We start from the raw sequence: 15000 nt of genomic DNA, 5'->3' as shown, positions 1-15000 counted from the left end.
AGGGGGTATTTGTTGACTATCAATGCAAATTCATTAAACGTCGAAAGCATACTTTGCGTATTCAAGTGCATCAACTTCAGCTGGCTGGATTTACCGATCATTGTCTCCAATATGTCATTAGTTTGCATTTCGTCGCAGGCCTCAGACGAGCCTGATAAGTCTAGATCACATTGACCATGAAAAGGCAGCACTGATAGCGTACAGTTACAACAGATCCACTTTCCGGGCAAGTGTGCTTTCACATGGTTAAAGCTTGTTACACCAGCACAACGAAGATGAATTAAATCAAAGCATTTTTCACATTCCAGGCGTCTTTGATTTCTCTGTACAGTTTTTTCGCAAATTGGACACTTCGGCATCGAGGATATAGGTTTTCGTTTTATTTTTGTGGATGTTAATGCAGGTCCTGGTTGTGGATGGACGTCGCCACAGGCCATTAACAGCTGGTAAGTAGCCGTACTATTAGAATAATACGCAATCATGGACTTTCCGCGCTTTGTCTTTGTCTTGTTATGAGCCAAGATAGTTATGTGCGTTGGAATTGATGACAATGGATAAGGGACAATAGCTTCATCAGCCTTGTGTTGGCTCCGTTTCTTGACATTGACAGGTATGCCAAAAGCGAGGATAATTATGTGCGTTGGAATTGATGACAATGGATCAGGAACAATGGCTTCAACAATGGCTTCAACAAACTTGTGTTGGCAAACTGGCCAAGATTTTGCTGACCGAAACTTTAAAACCGAAATATCTTGCAATTTAGTGGATTTCCAAGCCAAAAATTTCACCTAATCGTTGCCCTGGATAATTATGCACGTAAAACCAGGTTTAAATTCTTCGGAGTGGCTTCCTGAAAGGAATAAAAAGACGAAAACAACGGAGAACAGAAAAGCCATGACCACTTGATTTACATGTGGCTTCCAATCCCAATAGGAATAGGAAATTTTATGTGTTGATTGCGTTGTTCGTTGTCAAGTGTGTATTGTTGCGTGTATGTGTTGTAATAAGTTTGTTTCAGCATTATAACGTATAATTCTCTCTTTCCAAGTTCGGTCGTTGCATTAATTATATCCGCCCTTCTAGGTTTTACATTTGCGTTAGTTTGCTGTTTTCGCCCGTTCTCGGCAGCCTTCTGACTTATTTTAATTCGCACCACAGTTTGTAAGTATTTGTCTCGTGTTTTCCGTTGCGCTTTTCTGTCCATTACCTTTAGAATAATTTATGTATTCGTTTATCTTATCTTTTTTCAGTTGAATCGCACGCAGTTGCAAAGTAATAAATAGCGTATCGAAAACTCTGTGTTCTTTGGGAGCAACAAGGATCTTCGACCGCTCACTAATGATAACACGATTATAGACCAGGCTTCCTCTAAAGTTAAGAAGCTAGTTAGTTAGAATAGATAGTTAGAAGCTATCAGGGCAACGATGCAAACTACATCCTGGTCACTGTATCCCGCAAACGACAAAAGCGTCCAGATTCCTTGACAGCTACAGAACATTTTTGTAGCAGTTATCACTCGCAATTCCGAGAGCAAGAAACTATCCCATGCAGAGAGCTATCAACTTTGTGGAATCGTTTTGGAGAAACTTGATCTATGCTGTCACAGAAGCGAAATATAAGCCACCCAAACACGTTCTCCTACTTTATGCTTTCAAGACGCTAACAGGTAATACCGAGATCACCAGGACTCTTAATAGGCTTAGCCATGGAATATCATATTCGCAACTTAAAGAAAACGAAACAGGATTGTGCCTGAACAAGGTGGCTCAAAGCGTCAACGAGAGAGGGGTTCTTCTGTCCCCATAAAGCCTAATGTATTTACCAACATTGCATGGGACAATATTGACAGCTTGGAGGAAACACTCTCGGGAAAAAGGTACCTCACATCATGTGGATGGGATCGTTGTGCAGGCAAGGACGTTTGGACCCGATCTACCCTCATCAGAGCTTCCTCGAATTGCGAAGTCGAAGCAACGAGCTCTCAGGAGCAGCGAGGATCAGGCGCTAATAGAATACGTTCCCGGTGCGTGTGCTGGCCCTCCCCCTCTAGTTACCAAAGAAGATCTTACGCCAATAGGAGACAAAAGAGCAAAAGAGGCTGCAGCCTAGAATTTGGTATGGATCCTTCCAACGCTGGCAGACACGAGTGTACGTAATCATGAGACGCCGAGCTGGACTGGGTTTGACATCAAATACAGAGATGAAGTGACCGTCTCCGCCGACATTATTCAATATCTTCCCACCATATACACCCCAGCACTAGACTTGACAACTGTTTTTGAGATATTAAGAGGCTGTCTCCGTAAAAGCGGTCCGGTCGATCTGGTTTGAAAATTTGATTTCGCTCATTTCTTGTGTGTTGCAAGACTTTCATGTGCTTATACTAACCACAATCCACTTGATCGGATCTTTTAGATTATTAGAGATTTGAGGGATTTTTGGTTCACCCGCTCGAACGCTTCTGGCGCCCTATATCGAGGCTTCAATTTCAATTTTAACGAAGCCTGTACAAAACAAAAACAATGGCCAGTTACTTCATGTCTTTTAAATACACAAAGGTGACTTTCATTAACACTGAGATTGAATGAAGCTACCAGCGAGACTTTAAAGGCACCCCTATAACAGAGCCTGATCAGACACGCAAACACCGATCAACTTCAAACTATATTTATGAAAAAGTGAGACAATCTTTTTCAATCAAACCAACGCATCTGGAAAGTAAGTACCATACATAATGTCATTATGGAGAGAAACCTTGCGGCCCGTCATTGATGGAATATTTATAGCTCTCTGAACTTGCCTAATTTCGCGGATTTCCAAGTTTTGGCTGCACATTGAAAGACTCGTTAACGGGGAGGGTTGCACCAACCTCGCACGCAGATAGACCTAACATAGCCCTAAATAAACGAAAACGACATTTAACTGCATTACAGATCAATTGAAGGGGGAATAAATCCTCTTTTAACGGCTTCAGCTTGGCTTACCTGCAACAGATAAATGCTTCAGTGTTCGAATTTCGCTGCATGATTTTACAAAAAGAGGACAATCTCTGCTGCCCAAGCACTGGATCCCTGAAGGTGCAAATCAAGTTTAGGTATCTAAGTTGCTTTTTGTCTGTTATTATCATTCTTAGATCGTCGTTTTTCCTCCGAACAAAACGGCGAAAATCACGGAAGATTGCAGCCATATTTACCTTTTGGGACAACCGCTGACCAAACTCAATAATAGCACTTTTGAGGTACTGAGGAAAGGAGGGTGTCAGTGAGGATTTTAAATTTCATTGCAATAAGAGATGTCAAATTTAGAATTCCTCCACGCTAAACCCGCTTACAATTGCAAAACATCTCGTAAGTGAAAAACCCAGGAGCCCATGACTCAGCTAATGGGAATTGTAATGCCATGCATTTAGAAGTTATTATGGCTCATGATTTTAGATTTACCTTAAAGGCTACCTTGGATTTCTAGAGTATTTTAAAATCTAAATTGCTTCTCAGTAATACGTTCGGGAGCCGGATTTTATCTTTAGTCTAGAAAGTAGAACTGCTTAGAATGCCTTCATTATTTTTTTCAGCAACCAGTAAAGGACCGCTTGGTCTAAATGCATACCAAATGATACGAATTTATTACGTACTCTTTCTGTATTTCACTGACAGTCTACATTTGCTTTAGTTTATTGGTTGTTACTGAGGGAATTATCATGAATAGGCTTTTACCAAAAAAATAATAACTGTAAGAGCATTCGAAGAACCCGTTTCAGTGTGTTGTACATTGACTACACTTCCTTTGCCATAGGTTTCAATTTTAGGAAAGTAACAGAATTTATGAATCTTCATACGTAGAACGGTTTTGGAAACGATTCCGTTGCCCCATGATGTCAAAGATATGCTATTTTGAGTCTGAGGCACCATGTTGGAAGTTAGGGAGTCGTGTAATATTTACCAATAACGTCAGCAAAGAAACGACATTTTATTTTAAAATTCGTAAACGAAGACAAAAAAGCTGAGATAAGTTGAAACATGAAAGAAACGAGGAAGAAACTACCAAAATAGAAAAAATAAAAAAGTGGTTCCCGTGAAAATGTCAACCATACATAAACAAAATGTTAGGAATGTTTACTCAACTGCTTCAGAGTTAGGGTTCGGGTACAGCATATAAAAATAAACCTTTGTAATAACGGAATCGTCAACTTAATTTTAGCCAATACCACAATCGTCTTTTGTACCAGAGGGAAGGTGCCAGGCCTATAGGTAGGATACTGTTGAGTGAGTGCGTGTTAGTGCCGATGACGGGAAAGTTTAGTGGGTCGTAAGACGAGGTGCTCTTACGAGATGTCTTGCAAATGTGTGCAGGTTTAGCGTGGAGGAATTCTAAATTTAACATCTCTTATTGCAATGAAATTTAAAATCCACACCGACACACTCATCCCCATCCAGCCATCAACTTTACCTCACAAGTCTTATAATTGAATTTGGTCAGCGGTTGTCCAAGAAGGTAAATATGACGGAGATCTTCACTGATGTTCACCGTTTTGCCGAGGAAAAACTTCGATGTAAGAATGATAATGGCAGAGAAAAGGCAACTTAGATACCTAAACATGATTTGCACCTTCAGGGATCCAGTGCTTGGGCAGCAGAGATCGTCCTTTTTTTTGGAAAATCGTGGAGTGAAATTCGAACACTGAAGCATTTATCTGTTGCAGGTAAGCCAAGCTGAAGCCGTCAAAAGAGGGTTTATTCCCCCTTCAATTGATCTGTAATGCAGTTAAATGTCTTTTTCGTTTTTTTAGGGTTATTTTAGGTCTATCTGCTTGCGAGGTTGGTGCAACCCTCCCCGTTAACGAGTCTTTCAATGTGCAGCCAAAACTTGGAAATCGCCGAAATTAGGCAAGTTCAGAGAGCTATAAATATTCCATCAATGACGGGCCGCAAGGTTTCTCTCCATAATGACATTATGTATGGTACTTACTTTCCAGTTGCGTTGGTTTGATTGAAAAAGATTGTTTCACATTTTCAATAGTTTGAAGTTGATCGGTGTTTGCGTGTCTGATCAGGCTGTATGATAGGGGTGCCTTTAAAGTCTCGCTGGTAGCTTCATTCAATCTCAGTGTTAATGAAAGTCACCCTTGTGTATTCAAAAGACATGAAGTAACTGGCCATTGTTTTTGTTTTGTACAGGCTTCGTTAGTTCGTGATAAATTGATCTTCAAAGTTGGGTGAAATTGAAGCCTCGATATAGGGCGCCAGAAGCGTTCGAGCGTGTGAACCAAAAATCCCACAAATCTCCAATAATTTAAAAGACCCGATCAAGTGGATTGTGGTTTTAGTATAGGCACACGAAAGTCTTGCAACACACAAGAAATGAGCGAAATCAATTTTTCAAACCAGATCGACCTGCACGCTTTTACAGAGACAGCCTCTTAAAGCAATCAGAAAAGATTAGGAGCAAACTATCCCTTGACAGATCTTCGAGGTAATGGATCAAGCTTTACACGCCAAAGCGTGCGAGATCGCTTGGAAAGAGCAACGCTTCTCGGACATCCTACTGAGGATGGAGACATTTCACACACTTTGTAATATGGTGTCAATCGCTGGAAAGCAGTGTGGTGACGCTGGTTTAAGAGATATCTTAATCGAATCCCAAATAGTGGCAGAAGGCTCTGTATCTGGCTTGCTTTATGGAAAGCAACACAATCGATCTGTGAGAGCACACAGATGTGTATGAAACTTCGATGCGACTGGCGTGGCGGGAAGTCATTACGTAGTTAGTTGGACGACCGTGGTAATCAGGCACCTAGAGTACATTTGCTATTAGAGCGGGTGAACAATCTGGCAGGCAACATCAAGCAAGAATCCTTTGAACACCATCTCCAAAGTCCCATCCTTGATGACGTCTTCGAAGTGTGGATGGAGTTTTTAGAGAAACTGCGTAGCAATAATGGAGAATTGTCTGCTTTCTGGATGACGGATGTGGATATGGTAGAGAATGTCATTCTGGGACTGATGCGCTAAATTCCGTTAATCAAGAGGGATATGGGGTGGCCAGAAATAGCACCGTCGGTCTCAGGAGTGCCTGTTGAACTATTAATTCACCAACCTTTAAATATGATTACCACTTGCTTTACGTACAGAGAACAACCCATCTGGGAAGATACCAGTGACCACTTCCATGGGCCTTATTAACAACTGATGGATACTTTCGTAAGACAAACAAAGTTGCTTTAGCCGCTGCTCTGCAGAAACGTAGAAGTAGCTGAACGCATTCCCAACAATGCCACAGCAGTTATCGACGGAATGACTTTAGTGCAGAAAGTTAGCGCTGATAGTAGGTCTTTTGGCGGTATTTCTGACACTGTATAAAATATGGCTCTGAGAGAAAGTGCTGACTGCTCGCGGGTGGATGTTGTTTTTGACGTCTGTAAAGAACTTCGGTCATTATCAAGCTTAAAAGTGAAGATAAAATTTGCATACATATAAAGGCGGAAGGCACGATCGAGCATAGTTTTCAACAACACTGGCCTTTTGCTGCATTACAAGAGCCATGTTGATGATCGCTACAAGCGCGGCTTATTGAAAACTATGCTCGATCCTGCCTTCCGCCTCTCATCCAACTGGTCATACTTTTCCGATGAATGTGATCGGCTCAAAATGCTGTTTTCGAATTCTCGTCTTGGTTATCAAAGACAGGTTAATTAATTCCACCATCTCGCGCTTTATCGCAGTCAAAGCTTTTGATCAACCTGTTCTCGAGTTACCAGCTGTTAACAACGAATTAAAAGCGGTTCCCGTTGTTCTGCTATTTAAGGACCAGTCTTCAGCCGTTGTTGTAAGAGCACAACTTAAAGATCTGAGCCAGAAAATTCAAGTGACCGTCCAGCCCATATTTGTTAGCCACAAGATTAAACAGCATCTGAAACCGCGCGAAGTCAAGCCTCCCATTGTCAACCAACAATCCCTTGTTTACTGAATTTAAATGTGACCTGTGTGATGCAGGTTATGTTGGTTACACACGGCGGCATTTGCATCAACGCGTTGACGAGCACAAGAATGCGTTTTACTCCCTTGGAAAGCATTTCCGTGTGGAACATTCCTATGTGCTTAATGATCTTACGAGGAATTTTACCATCTTAAAAAAGTGCAAGAACAAGTTTGACTGTCTCATTTATGAAATGTTTTTAATTAATGAACTGAGACCAAGCCTCAATGTACAGTCAGACTCAATTCGTGCGAAAGTGTTTTAATCCTTTTTTTATTCTTGCATGTTTTTAACACCCCTTTTGTACATTTTCATATTTTGCATACTTTTACTTCTTAGTTTTCTATTTATATGCATGCAAATTTTATGTTCACTTTTAAGCTTGATAATGACCGAAGTTCGGTCGAAACGTCTCGCATTTTTCCCGATATTTTTTACCTCAATTTGTTTTAAAAAGCCTTTGCTTAGTAAAGAACTGTCTACCAAAAATAGCGAAAGAGCTACGCGGGGAGAAGAAACAGGTCATCTATGTAACATTACAAGATCTCAGATTGCTCGACAGTGTTGCACCTTTCTTTCTGGTGTGAGTAACAAGACAAGCCTTATCAAGTTCATGGTGGAGGAGTGGAAGACGGAACGAGGCCCTGAGGAGTTGGGTCACAAAGAGCTGTTTGCTACGACGGAAGCTTTATTCTACTACATAACGGGGCAAGGAAGTGAGGAGGTACCCTTGTTGCACTGTAAACAAGAAGAAGCCTATGGCCGCTTGCTCCTGCATGCGTTGCATGCCGGTGATAACAGATTCAGTGCAGTAATGATCTGCTCTGAAGAGACAGATATCTTTGTGATGTCTTTAGGATATCAAGATGAAATTGTCGTTCCACCATTCGTTCAGTTCGGTTTTAGAAATCTCCAGAAGCTGATTGATGTCAGTAAAGTTGCTAATACTGCCGGTCCAGACGTTTGCAGAAATCTTATAGGGATGCATGCCTTCACAGGGTGCGACTCTGTCTGCGCCTTTGCAGGAAAGGGGAAAGCCCAAGCTCTCAAGCTTGTTATGACAAACAGTAAGAGTCGGAATACCTGCACCAAGTTGGGACTCAGTTGGGATCTTTATCCAGAGTTAATGAAATGCTTGGAAGCCCTGACCTGTTAGATCTGTCTTCCAAAAACAAGCACTACCATACATAAATACATACATTCTTTATTGAGACTCCCTTCAACAGGGCTTTTCAGTCACAATGTTAATTTACAGTAATTTAATTAAAATCAAAATATATTCAAAATCATTCAAAATATAGCCAAAATTACTTCGTATAGAACATATTATTAAAAAGTGTCCGCTTAAAAATATCAATCTCTTTAGTATTTTTGATGTTGTCAGGTAGCCATTCCATTCCCGTGGACCGCGAAAATAAAATGCCCTTTGTCCCATCGACAATCTACATCGGGAATTCACAAAATTATTACATCCCCTTGTGTTCCTGTTGTGAACTGTTGAACGCTTAAAGAAATATTTCCCTAAATAGTCTGGAGCTAAACCATTCACACATTTATATGCTAAAACTAAATCATTAAATAAAACCTTCTCCGTAACATCTAACCATCTAAGAGATCTCCGCCCCTGAGAGATATGGTCAGATTTCCTTAAACCTAATACAACTCTGGCAGCAAAAGTTTGTACCAACTGTAGTTTGTGTAGTTTTCGTTTAGATGTGTTCCCTCACACTGAGGAACAATAAAACAATTTACTAAAAACAAAATTATTTATAAGTAATAAAAGTGTTTTCTTTTCTGAGAGGTGTTTAATTCTACTTATCTGTACTAGCTGGCTCATGCAACTAGAGGCTGTTTTAGACTATTGGTGTGTACATCATAGTTAAGATATTGATCAACATATACCCCGAGATCCTTAGCAAACGAAACTGGTGAGATAGTTTTGCCCAACAGAGATAAGGAGATATAACGTAGCCTCTTAAGAAGTTGTGCTGAGCCAACAACCACTAATTTTGTTTTCTCAGGGTTTATAAGTAAAGAATTCTCTGCACACCGTCTACTGATGTTCCTAAGATCTTGATTTACGGCGGCCATAGCACTTGATGAGTCTGATACGGGAAATTTAAAGTGCAATTGACTATCATCAACATAAGCAGCGGCTTGACTGTGGGTAACAGCACTGATTAAATCATTAAGGTAGATAGTAAAAAGCACAGGACCCAAGATTGACCCCTGAGGTACTCCGTTTGTTAAAGGTAGCAATTCCGAGACTGAATCTTCATATCGTAGTCTCTGATATCTACTGGATAGATTTCTACTAAACCAGGAAGCTGCAGAAGTCTTGTGACCCAGTTTTCGTAGTTTTCTTAATAACAGGTTATGATTAAGGCTGTCAAAAGCTTTTGACATATCAAGCAGGACTAATAATGACACTGCTTTTTCATCAATTGCTTTCAAACTGTTATCTGTAACATTTATGAGGGCAGTTTCTGTCGAATGCATTTTCCTGTTGCCACTTTGATAAGTCGACAGTTTATCATGTTTTGTCAAAAATTCCACAAACTGCTTGTGCGCCAGTCTCTCACTTACTTTCGATAGGATGCGTAACAATGAAATCGGCTTGTTGTTGGCTGGTTCTTCTGGGTTTCCTTCTTTGGGTACAGGTATCACCTCAGCATATTCCATGCTTTAGGAAAAGCAGCCACATTAAACGAATTATTCACCAGTCTAGAAATCACAGGTGCGATGCTTTCACAACTGTCTTTCAGGACTCGCGCAGGGATTTTATCATATCCTGGCGCTTTGTTGGCAGCTAAACTCTTAATAACAGACTTGACGTCAATTTCTTTTACCTCTTCAAACTCAAATTCTTAAGACCACAATCTTTATCTTTATCCAAACCATGTTCCCTTGTTATCAAACTAGCTTTTTTGGCAGTAAGTTCTCCTACTGAAGTAAAATACTTATTAAATTTATTTGCTAAAGTCTCGTGGTCCTCAAAAGTGCTTGGACGTTTAGCAATACCACGAGACATACGATTTAAGATCTTCCAAGTGGCGTTTGTATTACCTCTACTGTTAGCTATTTCGTTTCTTACATAGATTTTCAGCAAGCCTCAGTTCGCGTTTCACTTCTTGTCGGAAGAAGCGATATCCGTTCCAGCATATTTTGTCATTTGTCTGAATGGCTTTCTTGTGCCAAAGGTCTCTGGTCTTCATGAGCTGCTTAATTTCTGGTGTTACGAACGGATTAGAGCGGGACTTGATCTTTATACGTTTGACGGGCGCGTGCTGATCCAGCACGTCCAAGAAGAGAGAATTGAATGTTTCCACTTGGGAATCAATGCCATCAAAGAAGTATACCATGTGCCACGGAACAAGAGAGAGATCTTCGCAAAAGCTATCGGGCGCGTACCCAGAATAGCTTCTTGTAGTGACGTATTTGGCTTTGGTTTTAGGGCGATTTATCCTCAATTCTCTCTTGCACATGCACTAAGAAGTGCTCCTCCAGTCGATGCCCTTGTGTCGCCAGTGGATTAAGATGCACAGACATGTGCAAACAAAATAGCTGCGAGAATCAGCCAGGTGACAACGAAGACTGTAATTTTACTGAAGGCTCTGAGAACGAAATTGATGATTGAAAGACAGTCTTATGGGTTGAATATCAAGTATATAGTCGGATATGATGAACAATGTGCACTGTCTACATCTACATCTAGGTATGTCGGTAAAAGTCGTTAGACATCACACCAACGTTTAAGAATGTAACAGAAATTAAAATAATACCAATGAAAATAATATCTACTAAAACGTGAAGTGAAAAAATAAATACATAAGTAAGGGAATAAATAAATGTAAAAATAACTTAAATACTAAAATCACTCATCAAAGTACTTAGAAATTTTAGTCTTAAATGTCTCTAGAGAATTTGCTTTCAACAATGCCTTTGGGTAGTTTGTTCCACATCCTTAGGGTACGTGTAAAAATATATATCCTTTGTGGTATTAATGTTTAAAAATTTATAATCATGACTAGAACGAGTTTTGACTCTGCAGTTGCTATGCGGGCGTAAGCAACTATTTTTATCGATATCAACGGTGCCATGGCATGTTTTATACATCAAATTTAATCTGGCTATTCTTCGCCCTGTTTCAAGACTGAACCAACCTAAGTCCCTGAACATCCCAGTAACACTATCTGTAGGTTGGTAGTTGTTTGAACAGAAGCGGGCTACTTTCCTCTGCACACGTTCAAGGGATGAAATATCCTTTTTAAAGTGGGGGTCCCAAGCTTCACAGCCATATTTCAATTTTGGACAAACCAATGTTTTATATGCAGTTTCCTTTACTGGACATGGACAGTTCCACAAATTTCTTTTGATTAAACCAAGGACTTTGCTCGCCTTACCGGAGATGGACGAGACATGCTACCACTTAAGGTTTTTTGTCAAGGTAACACCTATGTAAGACACAGAATCAACCTGGTCAAGTTCAGATCCACAAAACACATATTTCTTCAGAGGAGGTGACTTCTTGGTAGAAATGCATATAATTTTACATTAAAGTTCATTTGCCATATGTCTTGTCAGCGTTCCAGTTCGAATAAATCAGCTTGGAGTCTCTTACAGTCGTCCTCGTTGGAAATGATACCGTATAAAAGTGCGTCGTCAGCAAAGAGCGTGACAGAGGATTGTAAATTCGCTGGCAAGTCATTTACGCATAATAAAAACAATAACGGGCGTAGAACTGTACCCTGCGGAACACCAGATGTCACCATGATACATTTTGATTGGCTTCCATCGCAAATCACTGGTTGACTACGCCGTATTAGGAATGACTCAAACCATTTAAGTAAGTTCTCGCGGATGCCACAGTATTCTTTACTTACTAGCGATAAGCTGATCTTGCAGTATTATAGTTCAATTTAAGTAGTACAAATAATGTCCTTGTCTGTCGAACTGTTAAGGATGTACCCTGTACTGGACGTAAAATATTTCACAATTACTATTATGGAGAACTGGTTCTTTAAACTTACGAACATGACAGAGAGGTATTTTATTTCTTTCAAAATATTGTATGTACCAGTCGCCGAGATTGGTAAAATAACATTTTGCCACGGAAAGAGAAAAAGTTTCAAAGACATTGTGCTATCTTGGACCATTTGAGTTTTCTTTTTGTGACGTATTTTGGAGCCCAAATGTTGAATTGAATTTTTTTGGGGCAGAGCTCCCTTCATTTAAGTTTCCATGGCAAGAAGCAAATACACAACACATCACAATAAAGAGGACTACGAGATGTAAAGTTGTGCCAAATTTGGTCCTTATGGCATTAATAAACCCATAGATATTTCGTGTCAAACGCTTTTTGATCTATGTCTAACCCCGAAAAACATGCATTCATTTTGAACTAAGAAGCTCGGAGCGTAATAAAAACATTACAAAAAACCAGCCCCATTAAATTTACGCAACGTCGCCGACTAAAATCAACCTTCCTCGAGTTTAACAAAACTTTCAACCAGTACTCGCTTAGCTACATTTTCCAGATCTTTTCCAGCCTCCCGTTCCTTTCTCCTTAACGTTTCATGATGAATTGGGAATAAATGCGCCATTTTTCTGCCGGATTGGAAATGTTTCCCCGGCGTTTTTGTCGCTATAATATCTTAACTAATGCTTGACGTAATGCGTCACATATTACAGTCTTGTTTCCTGCGCAGTAAAAGTTACGCACAAACAATTAGCGCGAACCTCGTTTCAGTACGGAATTCATCGTCATTGTCCCGGTAAAAAAAAAAAACCTCGAGCAACTAAGCTCATGGTAGGAAGAACAGATATATTTAAGTCTTCTTTTTTCCTTAGAGTTGCACGTTTATGGAACAAGTTACCTCTATTTATTAAAAAACGTCAATCAGTTTCTAAGTTCAAACAAAAGTTAACGTCGTTTTGTCTTCAGATTGATCGTAGTGACTTAGTTTACAATTATTCAACTACATTTTAACTATTTTAAAAATTGTTTTATTTCTTAGTTTTCTTTTCTTTTTTTTTATTTTTCTAGATTTTTCTGACCTTTATGGTAGCCTACACTTTAGAGGAAGTTTATTCCTGTGTCGTAAGATTCCAACAGCATACTGGTTGGTTCAATGTATATTTATTTGTTTTAGTAATTAATTTGAATTTTTTCCTTACTTACCTTGTCGTGAATATAAAAAAAAGAAAAAAAATAAAGAAAGGATTATCAGATATTCCTTTATATAATAAAACTCTGAGAAATACACGAGAGCAGGCAAACCCGGAGGCTTAGATGCCATGTTGTCAGCAAACATAATGTGAAGAATCTGTAATTGTTTGACCCATAGAGTGTACAAAATTGGGGACAGGAGACTATATTAAACTACATTGTTTATAAAATGAAAATTAAGTACTAAACACTAAACAAGCCAATCTTTAATTAAACTTAATTATTAAATGATGACTACAAAAACTAGAGACACTCCGCAATATATAACTGTAAAGCATACAAACAAATACACCTAGCAAAAACTAGTCCACAAAGTATACAATTTAGTGCTAAGAGACTTGATTAGACTATAGAAGTAAGGGATATGAGTTCCATAGCCAATTTTTAATAGACTAACTCAAGTATTCAGAAAATGCAGTCTCAACTTTTTTTAAAGTTACTTAATGTGAGGCTGTTGCGCACTGTTAACGGAATATCATTCCAAATAACAGAAGCCTGCCAGGTGATAGCAAATTGATACTTGAGCCTGGTTTTATAAGATTAAAACGTGAACGAGTCAAATAAAACGCGTTCCAAACTAAAATGTGGTATTACGATTTAGATAAAATCGGTGTATAATTACCGAACATTTATGCGATTCCTTGGAATAATGGCAAATGCAAGGATTAAAATTGTAATTCCGTGGATTTCCAAAGAAAGAACATGCGATTTTTTTCATTTGGTTAAATACACTTGTTTTCACCAAGGCTGCTTCCTTTTCCCCAAACAAATACAGGGAACCTGAAGGGAAAGAACCTCTGAAACCCATTTCTTTACACCCACTATAACGGACAGATTCCTGAATTATCAGGAGTCAGAAATTCGGAAGCTATTTTTGTACAGGCACTATAAAGGACAGTTCCTCTGAATTATCAGGGGTCAGAAATTCTGAACCCATTTTCTGTGTGGGCACTATAAAGGATACTTCCTCAGAATTATCAGGGGTCAGAAATTCTGAACCCATTTTCCGTATGGGCACTATAAAGGATACTTCCTCTGAATTATCAGGGGTCAGAAATTCTGAACCCATTTTCTGTATGGGCACTTTAAAGGATAGTTCCTCTGAATTATCTCGTCACATAAAGAAGTAGAACGAGGGAACACGTTGTCACTTTATTGAGTCCTCCTTTCTAAACTGTTCCTTCATTCAGTTAATCTCAAGGTATAAATTGGACCTCATTCCGGCAAACGATTAGCTTTCAACGTATTAGCCTGCACGCAGGCGGTTGGATGGTCGAAAACCCGGAATTCGTAATGAGGTCGCCATCTTGGATTCGCGCGGCTAAGTCTGGGCCGGGTTGAGGGTCGACAAAGCGAGCGAGGGGAGGGAGGCGGAGAGGAGAGAGAAAAACCGCCTGCCCAAAAACCAGCCCCCTTTGAGTAGCACAATTTCGCAGCGTCCGCCGGTGGACGCTGTCTTCTGATTGGTCGGCAGACATGCTGTCAATCGACACAAGATTTAATATTCATATACCGCTCTTGTCACCATAGGCAAAATGATGAGCTCGAATGTCGATCGAGCGATTCAAAGTGCTTTAGATTTCTTGGTGACAAGAGAAAGGAGCGTTCTTTCTCTACAAAGATCGCTTGAATCGTTCCCACAGATCGAAAGTTGTTTACAAGGCAAATTGTTGGGATTGCGATGACTTCTACATCGGCAAAACGAAGCACCGACTGCAGGATAGAAAAGCTGAACATTTTGAAGCGCTCTCCAAGCATGAACACACATCAGATATTGCTGATCATATTATGACTACTGG

At 39.7% G+C, this 15000-nt stretch overlaps 1 long non-coding RNA gene and 1 pseudogene across 1 annotated transcript in view; both read left to right on the top strand.

The window, feature by feature from the left end:
* LOC138016824 (uncharacterized) overlaps positions 1-15000 on the top strand; it is a 43551-nt gene that overhangs the window by 27554 nt on the left and 997 nt on the right. Inside the window, exon 3 of the long non-coding RNA XR_011125885.1 lies at positions 13019-13094. This is a non-coding gene — a long non-coding RNA (uncharacterized lncRNA). The remainder of the gene's footprint in view (positions 1-13018; positions 13095-15000) is intronic.
* Positions 6576-7237, top strand: LOC138016886 (uncharacterized; annotated as a pseudogene).

This window comes from Montipora capricornis, chromosome 9 (assembly GCF_036669925.1).
Source record: "Montipora capricornis isolate CH-2021 chromosome 9, ASM3666992v2, whole genome shotgun sequence".
In the NCBI taxonomy this organism is placed as follows: Eukaryota; Metazoa; Cnidaria; class Anthozoa; order Scleractinia; family Acroporidae; genus Montipora; species Montipora capricornis.
The sequence above is the reverse complement of the archived record's forward strand: the minus strand, read 5'-3'. Positions and strand labels throughout refer to the sequence as shown.